Genomic DNA, 15,193 nt, shown 5'->3' on the forward strand with positions numbered 1-15,193 from the left:
AAATTATCGAAAGTGTGAGTGGGTCCCCACTCCTTTCCTCCTTCCTTTATCCCAGTTTCGAGGTTCCCGACCCATCCTTTCCGTGACCTCCTGCCATTGGAGAAGGCTGCTGTTACCTACAGACTGAGAAGTAGTGCCCAAAGCTGAGGCTGCCCCAGTCACTTGCCCATGACCAACTCCTAATTAACCCAACTCTGCCTTAGCTTAATAAAAAGACAAGGGGGGGGGCCTCCCTGGTGGCGCAGCGGGTTAAGGCACTGCACTAAGAAGCTTAAGTCACTTCTGCATGAGTTCCATCCCCGCCTGCCCCGGAGGATCCACATGGTGTGGCAGACCTCTCCTGACCCACCCGCTGCTCCCCTCAGCAGTGTACTTCGTTGATCTGCCTGTTCTGCTCCCCGCTCTGTCTCTAGTGAAGCCTCTCACCCTCCGCATCTCTGGCCTGTACCCCAGTTCTGTATGAATAAATAAATAAATCTTTAAAAAAAAAAAAAAAGACAAGGGGGGCGGGGTCCCAGAAATATGCAATAAATGCCTTTCCCTCATTTTCAGACATGTGAAGACAGGGGCCCCTGCACCTCTGGCCTGTATCCCATCCCAGGCCTGTATGAATAAATAAATCTTTTTGTAAAAATGTATAAAGAAACAAGGTAGTTAAACCTAGAGGGTAAAAAGGAAAGAGAAATGCTTCCCTTCTGGGGCAGAAAAAGAACCTTTTAAAAAAATATTTATGCATACAAGAATTAGGATGCAGGCCAGAGGTAGGGTGTATGAGAGAGAAAGGATTCACCAGAGACAGAGTGGGGAGCAGAACAGGCAGATCTACTGAAATACACTGCTGAGGGGAGCAGTGGGCAAGACAGGAGAGGTGTGATTGAACTCATGCTGCAGTGGCTGTGGATAGCTTCATAGTGCTGACTTTAACCTGCTGAGCCACTAGCAAGGCCCAGAAAGCAAGCCTTTTATCACTGGTTCATCCACCTGAAATTACCTGGTATGTTGCGTAAGGCCATTTCAGGTACCACATAGGAACCACCAAAGGATGTGCTGTCTCAGAATCTGCCCGCCTCTAAGATGGTGTGACTAGTGTCTCCTACCTTCCCCACCTTCAGCATGGGGCACAGGTGAGCCGCCTGCAGAAAGTCAATTCACAAATATGCCCAGGGGGTGGCAGGATAGAGTGAGTGCTGCAGTTGCACTTTCCTAATATAGCTCCCCTTGTTTACAGTTCTCGCCTGCACAGCTCTTCCTCTTCACCTGCTGTTTGTCTACATCTGCCTGGAGGTCCTGGAGGAAAACAACAGGCCAGTGGAAACAAGAATTAGAGACTACAAAATCCTCACATGGGGAGGGGGGACTGCAGCTCCCAAGCCCCTGCCCCCATTTGCCTTCGAAGCCTAGAACTCAAAGAATCAATAAGGTCCCTGTGCCCTGAATCCAATTCTAGCTTTGCAATCCATCAACCAAATCGCCAGCATTTTTGAACATAAGGATTTGTGCTAGACAAGATCATAGAACATAATAGCCTGCTGCTTGCAAGCTATAGGTTAATTGGGCAGATGATATTAAAGCTGTTGCTCTCCAAGAATGAAACACGATAGGGACAAATTTACATGCTAGAGACCCTAAGAAATGTAAAGTTTCAAAGGTGATGAAGGGGAAGGGCAGTTGACCCTTCTTTCCCAAAGCTTCACTAAAATATCCATGAAAGCATCTGAAATGAGAGGAAATGTCAGAAGCACTAGATATTAATGATAAAAATTGAACATGCCAAGTCCCCAGAAGGAGTCTCTATGGATTAACAGAATGAGGGTGATTGGGGTCTTGCATTAGTCTTGTAGGCTGTCATAACAAACCATCATAGACAGGGTCAGTGAAACTATAGGAAATTGTTTCTGACAGTTCTAGAGGCTGGAGATCCAAGATCAAATAGGCAGGTTTAGCCTTTCTCCATGGTCTGCAAATAGCCACCTTTTTGTGCATCCTCAAAAGGTCTCTCCTCCACACTCACACATCTCTACCATCTTCTTCTTCTAAAGATAACAGTCTTATTGAATTAGGACTCACTCTTATGACCTCATTTAACCTTAATTGGCCTTTTAAAGGACCCATCTCCAAATACATCACATTGGGGGGTTCGGACTTCTACATGTGAAATTGTGGAGGCAGAAATACAACTGTAACAGTCCCAGCCCACTCTTCAATGTTTGCATTGAAGGAAAACAAGGATGGAAAGGGAAACAGAGAGAAGGAAGGGAAGGAAAGAAAAAAAAGGGAACATTCATTAATGGCTGAACTGAGGCCTGTTGTTGACACACAGCTCTAGTGTAGAGATCTTCCAATCTGCCAACTTGGAAACAGGAAGGGAGGTACCCTGACAAATGGGGTGCCCAAAGCCAAAGACTTTGGAGCATGGAGCAGAATAGACTAAATCCACCTCAGGTAAGTATCATATCAGAGAAACCAACTCCAAAGGCAAGAAAAAGCTCCCCCTGCAGACAAGCAGTGGTAAAGCATCAACCAGGAAATCAGCAGAGGGGAAAGGTTAAAGAGCACCCCAAAAATCTCTCAAAATGCCTTTTGCCTCTTTGCAACTGCAGTTTTTAGATGCATGGGAGATCAACTGTCAGGATAATGAACTTGTATTTGTTTTACCATATTTTTAATAAAAGACATTGTGAGATTTAAATGGAGTTTGCAAAATACACAAGGCAGAATCCCCATTTGACTTCCCAATCTATGAAATATATATATAGTAGGTCCAGCCTTAAACTAAGCATAAACTGTGGGTAGCTCCAGGAAAGAGGTGAGAGCACAGGTTGAAATAGACATAAATGATCTTCAGCACTAGCTCTATGTAGATATCTCCTCTTTCTAGAATGAATGATAGAACAAAATTAATGTGATAGCTATGAAGAAATTCAACAGCGCAACAAAAAAAAAACACTTATTAACCAAAAACGCAGTGGAAAAAACATTTTATGAAACAGTAGAAAATGGGGAAATATTTGTATTTGTTCTGAAATATTTGTACTTGTTGAGATAAGCCAAGAGAAGGAAAGGGAATGAAACCCAAAAAGAAGACAAAATAAACACATCGGATGTCAAGTAAATCAAATTCGTCAAAGACAAATTTGCAAGTTGGTGATACAAAAAAGAAACTTGTGAAAAACTCCCTGAACCACAGGAGTCATGAGTGAAAAGATGCAAATAATAAGAGGAATAAAAGATTTTGATAAATACTGTTGGATGAATGAAATGGTATAGGGAAACTCAAGGTGACCCCCAAAAGACTGAATTCAGTCATATCAAATGAAATAAATGTATTATTCAAAATAACACTTAAGTCAATTTTCCAGAGTTAATCTTTAGATTATGAAGAGAGCTCATCACTAAATTCTGAAAAAGAAAGCAAACAGCAATCTTTTTCAAGAGATGGGCTATTAAAAACTTAAGGTTTAAAGCACAATAAAGAATATTGAAAATAGCCACAGAAAAATTACCATTGGAAAGTATGATCAATGAATTCCATTGTTATTTGATGCTTTGTCTTTGATTTTTACTGTGATTAGGATAACTATTGCTTCCTTGCCTTGGTTTGTTTTTGGTTTTGCTATAACTCAGAGAAATATGGTGGTTAGTGTGGAGCTGGGGTTGCAGGGTGTTGAGAAGGAGGGGGATGGGTGGGAGAATTGAGTAGAAAGGAGCAATTTGATCATGCTGAATGGCACTAGAACTTTAGTGGTGGGAAGAATGTGGTAGGTGCAATATCCAGGTGTGAAGCTACACCCTGAAATATAGTATTATAGGCAAAACCACTAGTGACTGAGATAGAAAAGGCACAAAATGATGTAAAAATAGACTATTATAAAAAAAAAAAAAAAACCCAGCCACTGGTGAACTGATAGGTAGGACAGTAGATAATTACATCATGAAAAACAAATTCAACAGTAAATTTGGATTTGGTCCTAGATGGAAAACTAAACCAATGATTTAAAGGATCACTATTTAATTCTAAAAGATTACTTGGGGGTGCTAAAGCAATTCAATAATGGATATATACTGCATAGTATTTACTATGTAAGTGAAATTTTTGAGTGTGACTGATATAGTAGACTATGTAACTATCCTTATTCTTAGAATACTTAGGCATTTAGGCATATCATGTTAACAATATCTGCACCTAACTCTCAAATTTGGGGGTGAGGGTAGAGAGGAGGGAAGAGAGGGGGGGCAGAGACAGAAACAAAGAGTACACACTAACATGGAATATTACTAGAAAATAAGCAAATAAGCAAGACACTCTCAAGAGAGGTGATGTGGGCCCTCCCAGGCGGCGCAGCAGGTGAAAGCTCAGCACTATGAAGCCATAGTAACCACTGCAGTGCAAGTTCAATCCCTGGCCAGGGAGCTGACCCCATGGCACAGCTGACCTCTCCTGTCTCGCCTGCTGCTCCCCTCAGCAGTGTATTTCAGTCAATCTTCCTGTTCTGCTTCCTACTCTGTCTCTGGTGAATCCTCTCATCCCCCCACCCTACCCCACCTCTGGCCTTAGTTCTTATATGCATAAATAAATAAATCTTTAAATCAATAAAGAGAGGTGATGAGGAAAGCAGTCTTCATAATTAATCCTTATAAACTTTGCCCCATGTTAAGAATATTTAATGACTTGCTTACCTAGACAAAACACATTGACCCTATTCCATCTTCATAAATAAATACTAATAAAACTTTTTTATGCATCCAATAACTGGTATGAGCATCACTCCTGCCTTTACCAGCATCACAATGTGAGTGTAATCTGAGTAACTCTAGGAAGTGTCTACATTTCTTGCTTACATTTCTGTGGGGAAGATGAAATCCAATGATGCCCAAGGCCAGAGGTGTGCGTGTGGGTGGGGGAGAAGATTCACCAGAGACAGGAGAGGTCTGCTTGCTGCAGTGGATGCTGATAGATTCATAGTACTGAGACTTAACCCTTTGCACCACCAGGGAGGCCCACTGCTGTGACTTTTAATATAAATATTAAATGTTTCACTGAACAGTATAATTTTTTTTTCTAATCCATAATATTGGCACCTTTCAACTCTGCCCATGTATGAGTCCAAAGTCTACCATCTCTCCTGTCTGAATGTTCTGAAGTTTCATCTTCCCCACAGAAATGTCAGCAAGAAATGTAGACACTTCCTAGAATTACTCAGATTATACTCATATTCTGATGCTGGTGAAAGCAGAAATGATGCCCAAACCCCAGCATATAAACTCTCTTCTTTCCCTAAAGTGGTTATATAAATAGCAAGACCTTGTTTTAAATTTTAAGTCAGTGTTGTTGCTATTTTAATCACTTCAATTACTTTAGGAAGGTAGAACTGAGTTCCAAAAATAAAAGGGAAAATTTTCTATTTTTTTATACTTCTGTAAATGTGCATGCCTCTTTTATCTTGCATGTATATTTTAATTTCTTCTTAAAGTTGTTGGGCTATTTGGAGGGAGCAGGGAGAGGGTGTGCATGCTAGGAAGAATGAGTCAGAGCCAGACAGAACACAAATTGACATTCTTTCTGGGAAATCATTTTTACTTAATTTTTTTTAAAGATTTATTTATTGGCACCTATAGAACTGGGGTACAGGCCAGAGGGGCAAGGGCGGTGAGAGGATTCACCAGAGACAGAATAGAGAGCAGAACAGGCAGATTGACAAAGTACACTGCTGAGGGAAGCAGCGGGCGGGTCAGGAGAGGTGTGCCGCGCCATGTGGGTCACCTCTGAGGATAAAATTCACACTGAAGCTCTTCAGGCTGCGGGGTTGCTTTTACCTGCTGCACCACGAGGGAGGCCCCAAGGGAAATCATTTTTAAAAGAAGTCACAAATATCTGTAATAACTGACTTCTAATTTCCACTGGGCCTGTGTCAGGAAGGGGGCTCACCCTATATAAAGGCAATATAATCTAAGCTGGAGGTAGTAATCAGGGAAGAATTTAGCAAAGTCACTGTGTTCAAATTTCTGTCCATGTTCCATGGTTTATGCATTGCATGGCAAACATTTGTTTACCAGACACTTTCTGTCTTCCCATGAAGGACTCTTCCCCTTTAAAGCCCACACACTCCCCTTTGTTCCTAGTTCAGTATATACCTCATTTTGCTTGAATGTCTCTGAGCTGCTCAGGTTACTGCGGAATCCCTGTACATATGTAATTAAATTTGATTCTCTCCGGTTTATTTGTCCTTCTGATGATTACATCAAAGAAACTAGCCAGATGAAGGAAAATTTTCCTTTTCTAGAGGCATATGTTAGGGTGGTTTACATTGCTCCTCTTTAATGTCATATAGATAAGACAATTAAGAGAATATACATCCTTTAGTATTATTTTGAGTCATTTTAACCACATAGGAGATGTTTGGTGTAAGAAACAAATTAATATGAGTGGTTTAAGAGCCACAGAAATAAAGCTGATGAATCATTCCGGTTTCCAATTTCTAACATTTTCTTTCCTTTTTGTAATATGATTTTGGCACTTTTCTAATATAGTTCTAAGGGATTTCCTATCATTAAACATGCCTCTCTGGCCATGGCTAGAACTATCTTTTGTCCACTGATTTCTAGTATTGGCCCTTTGTATCTCTAGTTCACTGGTACAGAAAACAAAAATATATATAAATGACCCTTAATAAATGCCTTTAAAAGAAATTGTCACCATCGCTGCCCTCAAAACACACTTTGTAACCTTTTCAAAGTACAGGGCCCTCCCTGACAGTGCAGCGGGTTAAAACAGCACTGGGAAGCTAATGCCACTTCAGCATGAGTTCGATCCCAGCTTGCCCCGGAGGTGACCACATGGCATGGCAGACCTCTCCTGACCCGCTGGCTTCTCCCCTCAGCAGTGTACTTTGTTGATCTGCCTGTTGGGCTCCCCACTCTGTGTCTGGTGAATCCTCTCACCACCCCTGCACCTCTGGCCTGTACCCCACCTCTGTATGCATAAGTAAATAAATCTTTAAAAAAAAAAACTTTTCAAAATACAGATGTTAAAACTTTAAAAACTACTATTAATTTAACATAATCGTTACATTGTTTGTATCCCCTAAAGAACCTCTGTGAAGAAATCAGTGGAATATTAGCTATGATTTAGCACATGAAAATTACTTAGTTGTAAGAAAGTGGACAGCCTTGTGTTCTTTATTAAAGCATTGTGCTACATTTAAAATCCAGAAAGAAATCTGTTCTCTCCTGGCAGAAATTGGAATAAAAACACTTTTGGTGGTGAAATGTTGAAAAGTCTATTTGAAATTGAAAATTATCTTGCTCTTAACATTTGCAAGGCATTAACAATAGCACTAAATGAAAAAAGAAAACGTGGACAAAAGCATCAGGAATCTAGACTCTGTCCCATTATATGTGAAAAAAAAAATAAAAAACACTGAAAGGGTGACATTATTAGCAAACACACACACACACACACACACACACACACTATTTTCTTCCATTCCCTTTTGTAGTAAAGTAACTTTCAATGTATCTGCATTTGTCATTGTAATAAACCTAATTGCAAGCTGTTCCCTATCTATAAAAGAATTGTATATTTTCCCCAAAGCATTTTTATTTAGTTGTTGAGAATAAAAATACATGCTTTCTATAAAAACAATGTTATAAATCGGGGCAAGTTTCCTGGTCTGCCCACTAAAGGCAATAAAACTTGTAGTTGAACTAGATTTACAATGAAAAGACACAATTATTGAAAAGAATACTGTTGCATAAAAGACACATCATTCCAACCACATTGTGGGTAATTCAAGAAAACAAATCATCGTTGATTTAATTACCTTTTTGGAAAATTCTATTATAAATTCTAATCAGAAGCATTGGAAACACAGCTCTTTTCTCTACCCAGATCAAACCACAACACAGGACACTTCCTCTGGTTCTGCCCCAGAGACTATTTCCACTGCTACTCTGATGAAGTCTGCACCGGGCAGTGAGCAAAAACACACAGAAATCAGGCTTTTGAGCTCAGAAATTCCCAAAGTGATAAACCTCCACTTGTTCTAGAATATGGACCAGAGATGTAAATGCACATTTTCAGTATTGTATTACAATGCCATGATTAAGGATTTTAAACTATGGATCCTGATGTCCTGAAAGATTCAACAAATACAATTCAACAGGTCAAACAAGTAAAATTTGACCGCTGTTTACTGGCTACATAAAATAAATGTAATGTTAAAGTATGATTTTCAAAAAATTAGATACAAGACTATTATATAAAAATAGAATGGACTCAGATTGAAGACTGGATTTGATTCATTAACAGAATCAGTATGCTAAAGTTGGTTCAAAGGAGAATTGGAGAAATTAAGATTTTTATACAGTCAGTCAAAGGGATGGTGAAATGAATTTACCTGCTTAATAGGCACAACTGGCAAATATTCCTATAGTGCCTTAGCCTCCGCATTTATAATTTTTTTGCCAGGTAAAAATTGTAAGTTAGGCCCTCCCTGGTGGCGCAGCGGGTTAAAGCACAGCACTGAGAGGCTTGAGCCACTTCCGCATGAGTTCGATTCCTGCCTGCCCTGGAGGAGATCCACATGGCGAGGCAGACCTCTCCTGACCCGCCCGCTGCTCCCCTCAGCAGTGTACTTCGTCGATCTGCCTGTTCTGCTCCCCACTCTGTCTCTGGTGAATCCTCTCACCCTCCGCATCTCTGGCCTGTACTCCAGTTCTGTATGAATAAAAAAAAATTCTAAGTTAATATATATAACTTCATCAACTTCAGTGCAAAGTGAAACATGGGCATGTCCTCCAGCAGAGATAACTAGAGAATTGTTAGGTGAAAAGTTCAACAGTGACACTAAAAAGACAGGCAGCTTTCCTCATTTTAAGTTTTGGATATGGTCTTAATGCAATTTTAATTTTAATTTTAAAAAAGTATTTATTTATTTATACATACAGAACTGAGGTACAGGCCAGAGGTGCAAGGAGTGAGAGGATTCGCCAGAGACAGAGTGGGGAGCAGAACAGGCAGATGTACTGAAACACACAGCTGAGGGGAGCAGTGGGGGAGACAGGAGAGGTCAGCAGGGCCATGTGGGTCAGCTCCCTGGCAGGCATCAAATGCTTGCTATAGTGGCTATGGATAGCTTCACAGTGCTACTTTTTAACCCCTTGCACCACAAGGAAGGGCTGTAAGGTAATGTTTAAAAATGTGTCCAAAAGAGACTGTACCAGGAGAAGGCATTAGATTTATTTACCTTGATGAATTAACCTCATCCTTAGCTTCTTCATTACAGAAAGTGATTTTATCCACCACTGTGCCTGCACACAGCTCAGTGGATAGGAAACAGATACACAGTCAGACAAATGCAACTCTTTCACATTAAACGTATAACTCATGAACACATCAGCCACTCTGGCTGGCACATTCTTTCCTTTGGGGAAAATTGTCAAGTGGGTCAACTTACCACAACATTCTTTGATGAGCAGTGGTGAAATGGGGAAAATTACCGAATGCAGTAGAAATGTACCTACCTTGCCCACTCTCCCAAATGAAGCGAAAAAGCAAACCCCACCATTCTTCAAGAGCAGGAAAAATAAGACAATTTGGAAGCAGGGTAGAGAAGGAGGGTGGCAGGTGATTTTGTTCATTATTAGTTAACCAGGCTTTACCAAAGTGAAACTCAGTACACAGACACTTTTGGGAAGCTGTGTAGACCCCAAAACTAAACTTCTGTCTCATTGAAACTCCTACTGCTTTCCACCTAGACAGACAACTGAGCCCAGGACATGACTCCAAAGCTGTTACTATTGTCTTCAGGTCCCAAAGAACCTTTCTGTATATGACCAGAGCTCCACACACCTCCTTCCCCTGCCCTCTTCACTCATCCAGCTTCAGTTCTCAAAACCTCCTCCTTTTGCTCTAAAAACTTTTCTTTATTGGGCCCTTCCTGGTGGTGCAATAGGTTAAAGCACAGAACTATGAAGCTAGTGGAGGCAACTGCAGCACGAGTTCGATCCCCAGCCCTGGGGCTGACCCACATGGCACAGCAGACCTCTCCTGATCTCCCTGCTGCTCCCCTCAGCAGTGTATTTCAGTCAATGTGTCTGCTCTGCTCTCACTCTGTCTCTAATGAATCCTTGCCCCCGGCCCCCAACACACACACACACCTATGGCCTGCTCTTGTATGCATAAATAAATAAATCTTAAAAAAAAAACCCTTTTAAGATTTATTTATTTATGCACACAGAGCTTGGGTACAGGGCAGAGGTGTAGCGGCAGTGAGAGGATTTACCAGAGACAGAGTGGGGAGCAGAACAGGCCAACTGATGAAGTACACTGCTGAGGGGAGCAGCGGGTGGGTCAGAAGAGGTCTGCTGTGCCATGTGGGTCAGCTCCAGGGCAGGGATTGTAGTTGCACTGACATGTCTTCAGCTTCTTAGTGCTGTGCTTTAACCCAATGAGCCACCAGGGAGGGCCTCCCTTTTCTTTATTTAGCTGGAGTAGAGGAAGGGGGGAAGGAGCAATGAGGAGTTGCTCTGAAACTCACTGTACCTGAAACATCTCCTTAGGCAATGCCCTCTGTGGGGTACAAGTCTTCCTTGAGTGCCTTTGGCCTGGTACAGCTGTTAGACATCACAGAGTCCTTCTGTGGTGCTAACAGCTTTCACAACTCAAAGATGAATTCAGCCATCTTCAAACTTTCTACCTTTGAAAGTGGACAGCTAGAGGGAGACTTTTATTCAAGATATTTCCTCCCCCAAACAGAATGTATGTGGGAAATACCATACTAGATCACTGACCTTTTCCTAGGTTTCATCATATCCAGCTGCTCTTCTGATTGACTCATTCGGTCTTGGTATGTCCTTCTAAGGTTAATACAACTACTTTCTTGCTCTTCCGGCTTCTGGTATGAGACAGATTCTGACTCTGAGGAGTTATTATTATTATTATTATTTTTCCCAGATAGCATTCACCAGGTCACCTCTCTCCCTAAAACTCCAACCAGACTTTCTCCTCAAACTTCAGAGGCTTAAATTTTGCAGTTTACTAAGGTTCTGTAATGGATACTAGTAAACATCACAAATCACAGTGGATCAAAACTAGAATTCTTATTCCTTTCCTCTCCCAAAGTGATCCTCTTTCATTCTTCTCCATCCATGCAAGTGTTCATCAAATACAGCCCCTTCCCTTGTTATTAGCCAGCCAGTTCTAACGTGGGTGTTCTACCTTGAAGTGTTTCCAGAGCCTGCCCCCCCCTTTTTTTAAAGATTTATTTATTTGTTCATACAGAACTGGGGTACAGGCCAGAGGCTCAGGGATGGTGAGAGGCTTCACCAGAGACAGAGTGGGGAGCAGAACAGGCAGATCAACAAAGTACACTGCTGAGGGAAACAGCGGGCAGGTCAGGAGAGGTCTGCCACGCCATGTGGTCACCTCCGGGGCAGGCGGGAATCGAACTCATGCAGAAGTGGCTTTAGCTTCTCAGTGCAGTGCTTTAACCTGCTGCACCACCAGGGAGGGCCAGCCTGCCCGCTTTTAATCATATCCTCTGCACCCTCCAGGACAAGCCACCGTCTTTCCTGGAGCACTACCATGAATGCCAGTTGGCATCACCTACTTCTCCTCTTGTCCCCATTCTTCATGTAGCAGCCAGAGTGATTCCCATAAAAGACATCATATGGCCCTCCCTGGTGGTGCAGTGGGTTAAAGCACAGCATGAAGAAGCTAACAGCCACTTCTGGATGAGTTCGATCCCCGCCTGCCCCGGAGGTGACCACATGGCGTGGCAGACCTCTCCTGAACCGCCCGCTGCTCCCCTCAGCAATGTACTTCCATGATCTGCCTGTTCTGCTCCCCACTCTGTCCCTGGTGAATCCTGTCACCACCCCTGCACCTCTGGCCTGTACCCTAGTTCTGTATACATAAATAAGTAAATCTTAAAAAAAAAAAAGATATCATATCACTCCGCTGTTTATCAATATCCTTTTCCTGATTGCTAGTCCTGTCTGGCTTTCTGCCTGCCACTCTCTCACTCAGAAGTCTTATTTTTTTTTATCATATATTCCTTTAAAGTGAGTTTAAAACTATGTAAAATGATATAGTCCATTGTATACTTTCATGCTGGCATCTGAAAGGGCTTATGATACATTCAAATAATTGCCATGGATATAATTCTACCATAGAACATGCATTACACATACCTTACACATTTTCCAACAAAACTTTGGAGTGGCACGTAGAGCTCTCGCTATTCTAATTCATCTTATGAGAGAGACCCACTACATAACCTAGTAAACTGAGTCAGTTCTCATTGACAAAACAGCTCAACCAATCTGATTCACTATTAGATCTCAAGCAAAATAAACCTAGCACATTGCATTATGAACATCATCTCATTTGTGAATTTTAATGTGAAAACAGGAAACATGATCATAGATGAGTGAATGGAAAAGAAAGGAAGGAAAGAGGGAGGGAGGAAGAGGAGGAGAGAGGGGAAAAAGGAAGGAGGAACACAAATGGCTGGAAAGAGGAAGAAATATTAGAGCACTGAGGTTTGTCTTGGTTCTGAATGAAATAAGATGCAGTCATCTAGAATACTTCTCTCTGACTCTCTCCTGGCTTCCAAGAAATCTTCCCTTAGCATTTATGAATTCTTATTGGTTCCTTTGGACCCCAAAGGATTCAGGCTCCTAGATCAACACATGATCAAGATTCATCATGGAGTATTAAAAAAAAAAAATCCCATTGCATCAACTGAAATAAGTCACATGGAGAAAGATTTCACACATACATGGTAGATAAGGAAATAAAACAAATGAGAAAAGCAAAAACAAAAAAACAAAACCAAAAACACCCAAATCCTTAGACTGTAAGAACAAAATAGGAGGGAAGGAGAAGGGGGTGGAAAATTGGGTAAAAGGAATCACTGTGTAGTAATGGATGGTTAAGAGTAACTTTTGATGACTAATATAATGGATTTGATACAAATGTTGCTATATACAGCCAAATATTTAAAACTCAGATAATGTCATAAACGATGTTACTTCAATATCAAAATCAGAAGAAAAAAAAAAAAGATTTGGCATGGTGAAAGGTTTGCCTTTCTTCTGTAAATTGGGAAAAGGGCCAAGAGAACTAAATCAAACATCTGTAAGAAAGAATAAGAGGGCCTTCCCGGATAGCATGATGGATTAAAGCGCAATACTATATAAAGCCTGCTGCAGCTGCTCAGCTCAAGTTCCACCCCAGCCAGAGAGCTGACCCACATGGCTTGCAGACCTCTCCTATCTCACCTGTGCCCCCCTCAGCAGTATACTTTGTTGGTCTGCCTGTTCTGCTCCCCACTATCTCTGATGAATTCTCTCCCCATCCCTGTACTTCTGGCTTGTACCCCAGTTCTGTATGCATAAATAAATAAATCTTAAAAAAAAAGAAAGAAAGAAAGAAAGAGGAAGACGCTGATGGAAGGGGGGAGGGGGATTGAGAAGCTGATATCCTAAAATTGATTCCTTGTCAACTAGTCAGTTGCAGGTAACTTATGGAAAGCCTTTGGGTCCCTCTAGAGACCCCCTCTAACACCTCCAGTTTGAAACCTGTTACTTTAGCTCTTTCTCTTTGTTTTATACACTAGGTTATAGGTCAAATTCATTTCAGCTTTAGGATCTTTGCAGTGGCTGTTCTCTTGACTTGGGCTCTTGGCTTAAAGATCTTTGCACGATGAAACCATCAGTCAGATGAAACCTCTGCTTCTCAAATGGTTGTCTGTGACTATAAAAGCACTTTCTCTCGGGTACTTTCTGACTTTTCACTATCTAAAATTACTTTATTTGTTTATTGTCCATTTATGGTCTGTCCCTTTAGCCGCTACTGATATGTAAGTCCCATGAGAAACAAGTCTGGTTCATTTTATTTGCCTTTAAATCTCCTGGGCCAAGTGGAATGTTTAACTTAACCTGTATCTCATGCTGTGTAACAAGTTACTTATGCATTTAGAAGTGTAAGTAAACAAGCATTTATCATGTCACAGCTTCTGTAGGTCAGACATTCAGAAGCAGCTTAGTTGGAAGGTTCCAATTCTGGCTCTCTGGTGAAGTTCTAGTTACAATATCAGGTGGTGCTGCATTATCTGAAAGCTTGACAGGGCTGGAGGATCCACTTTCAAGATGACCACTCAGGCCACTTTGTCAGGAAACCCCAGTAGCAATTGGTAGGCGGACCGACTGCCTTGTAACATTGGTCTTTCCACAGAGCTATTTGGGAGTCCTCAAGACAAGACAATATCTTACTTCAGAGTGAGCAATTTAAGTGCTAGCAAGATAGAAGTCACAACATCTTCTACAACACATCCTAGGAAGTCACATTCTGTCATTTCCACAATATTCTGATGGTTACACAAATCAGTCCCTATTCATGATGGAAAGCTATCACACAAGAGTGTAAATGTCATCATCTTCGAGACCGTCACATACATAATGGTTGTCCAATAAACAGGTTTTCAACTAATGAACTAAGTTTGAATTTTATAATTCAGCTACTAGAGAGCCACCTGATATCTATGTTCTAGAAGAATCGCTTATCCTTTCCTACCTGGGACAGTCTACCAGGTATATCCTACTTCATTTCTCATTAGCAGCACTTCAGAAAACCTGGGCCTTACAGTTGCTGTACCTATCAGGATACTAATCCCATAAACCGGAAGAGGGGTCTGGGGAGGGATATGCTGAAGCTGGCAATCCTTCTGGTGAAATTTTATTTTTTGATCTGAGTGCTAAGTGCACAGATATGTGTAAATTTCCCTATCGTTTTCATGTCTTCAATATTTCCAAATATATTCTAAAAAGAGAAGGGGAAGCAGATAGAATCTGAGAGCAAGTGACAGGTTCTTATTTTGACTGCATAAACTTTTTCAATGAATACTGGCTGCAGGGTGGGGGGGGGAGAAGTAGGTAACATAGTAGTATTTGTTGAGCTGATATTTATACAGCTGATATTTATTGAGTCCATATTATATGTCCTAAACAGTTTTCTTATTTTTTAAGAAAGATTTATTGATGCATACAAGAACTGGGATACAGTCCAGAAGAGAGGGGATAAGAGGATTCCCCAGAAGACTGAGTGGGAAGCAGAACAGGTAGATCACTGAAATATACTGCTAAGGGGAGCAGTGGGGGAGGCAGGCAAGGTCTGCTGTGCCATGTGGAC

This window comes from Condylura cristata, unplaced genomic scaffold, assembly GCF_000260355.1.
Source record: "Condylura cristata isolate star-nosed mole 26May11 unplaced genomic scaffold, ConCri1.0 scaffold00015, whole genome shotgun sequence".
In the NCBI taxonomy this organism is placed as follows: domain Eukaryota; kingdom Metazoa; phylum Chordata; class Mammalia; order Eulipotyphla; family Talpidae; genus Condylura; species Condylura cristata.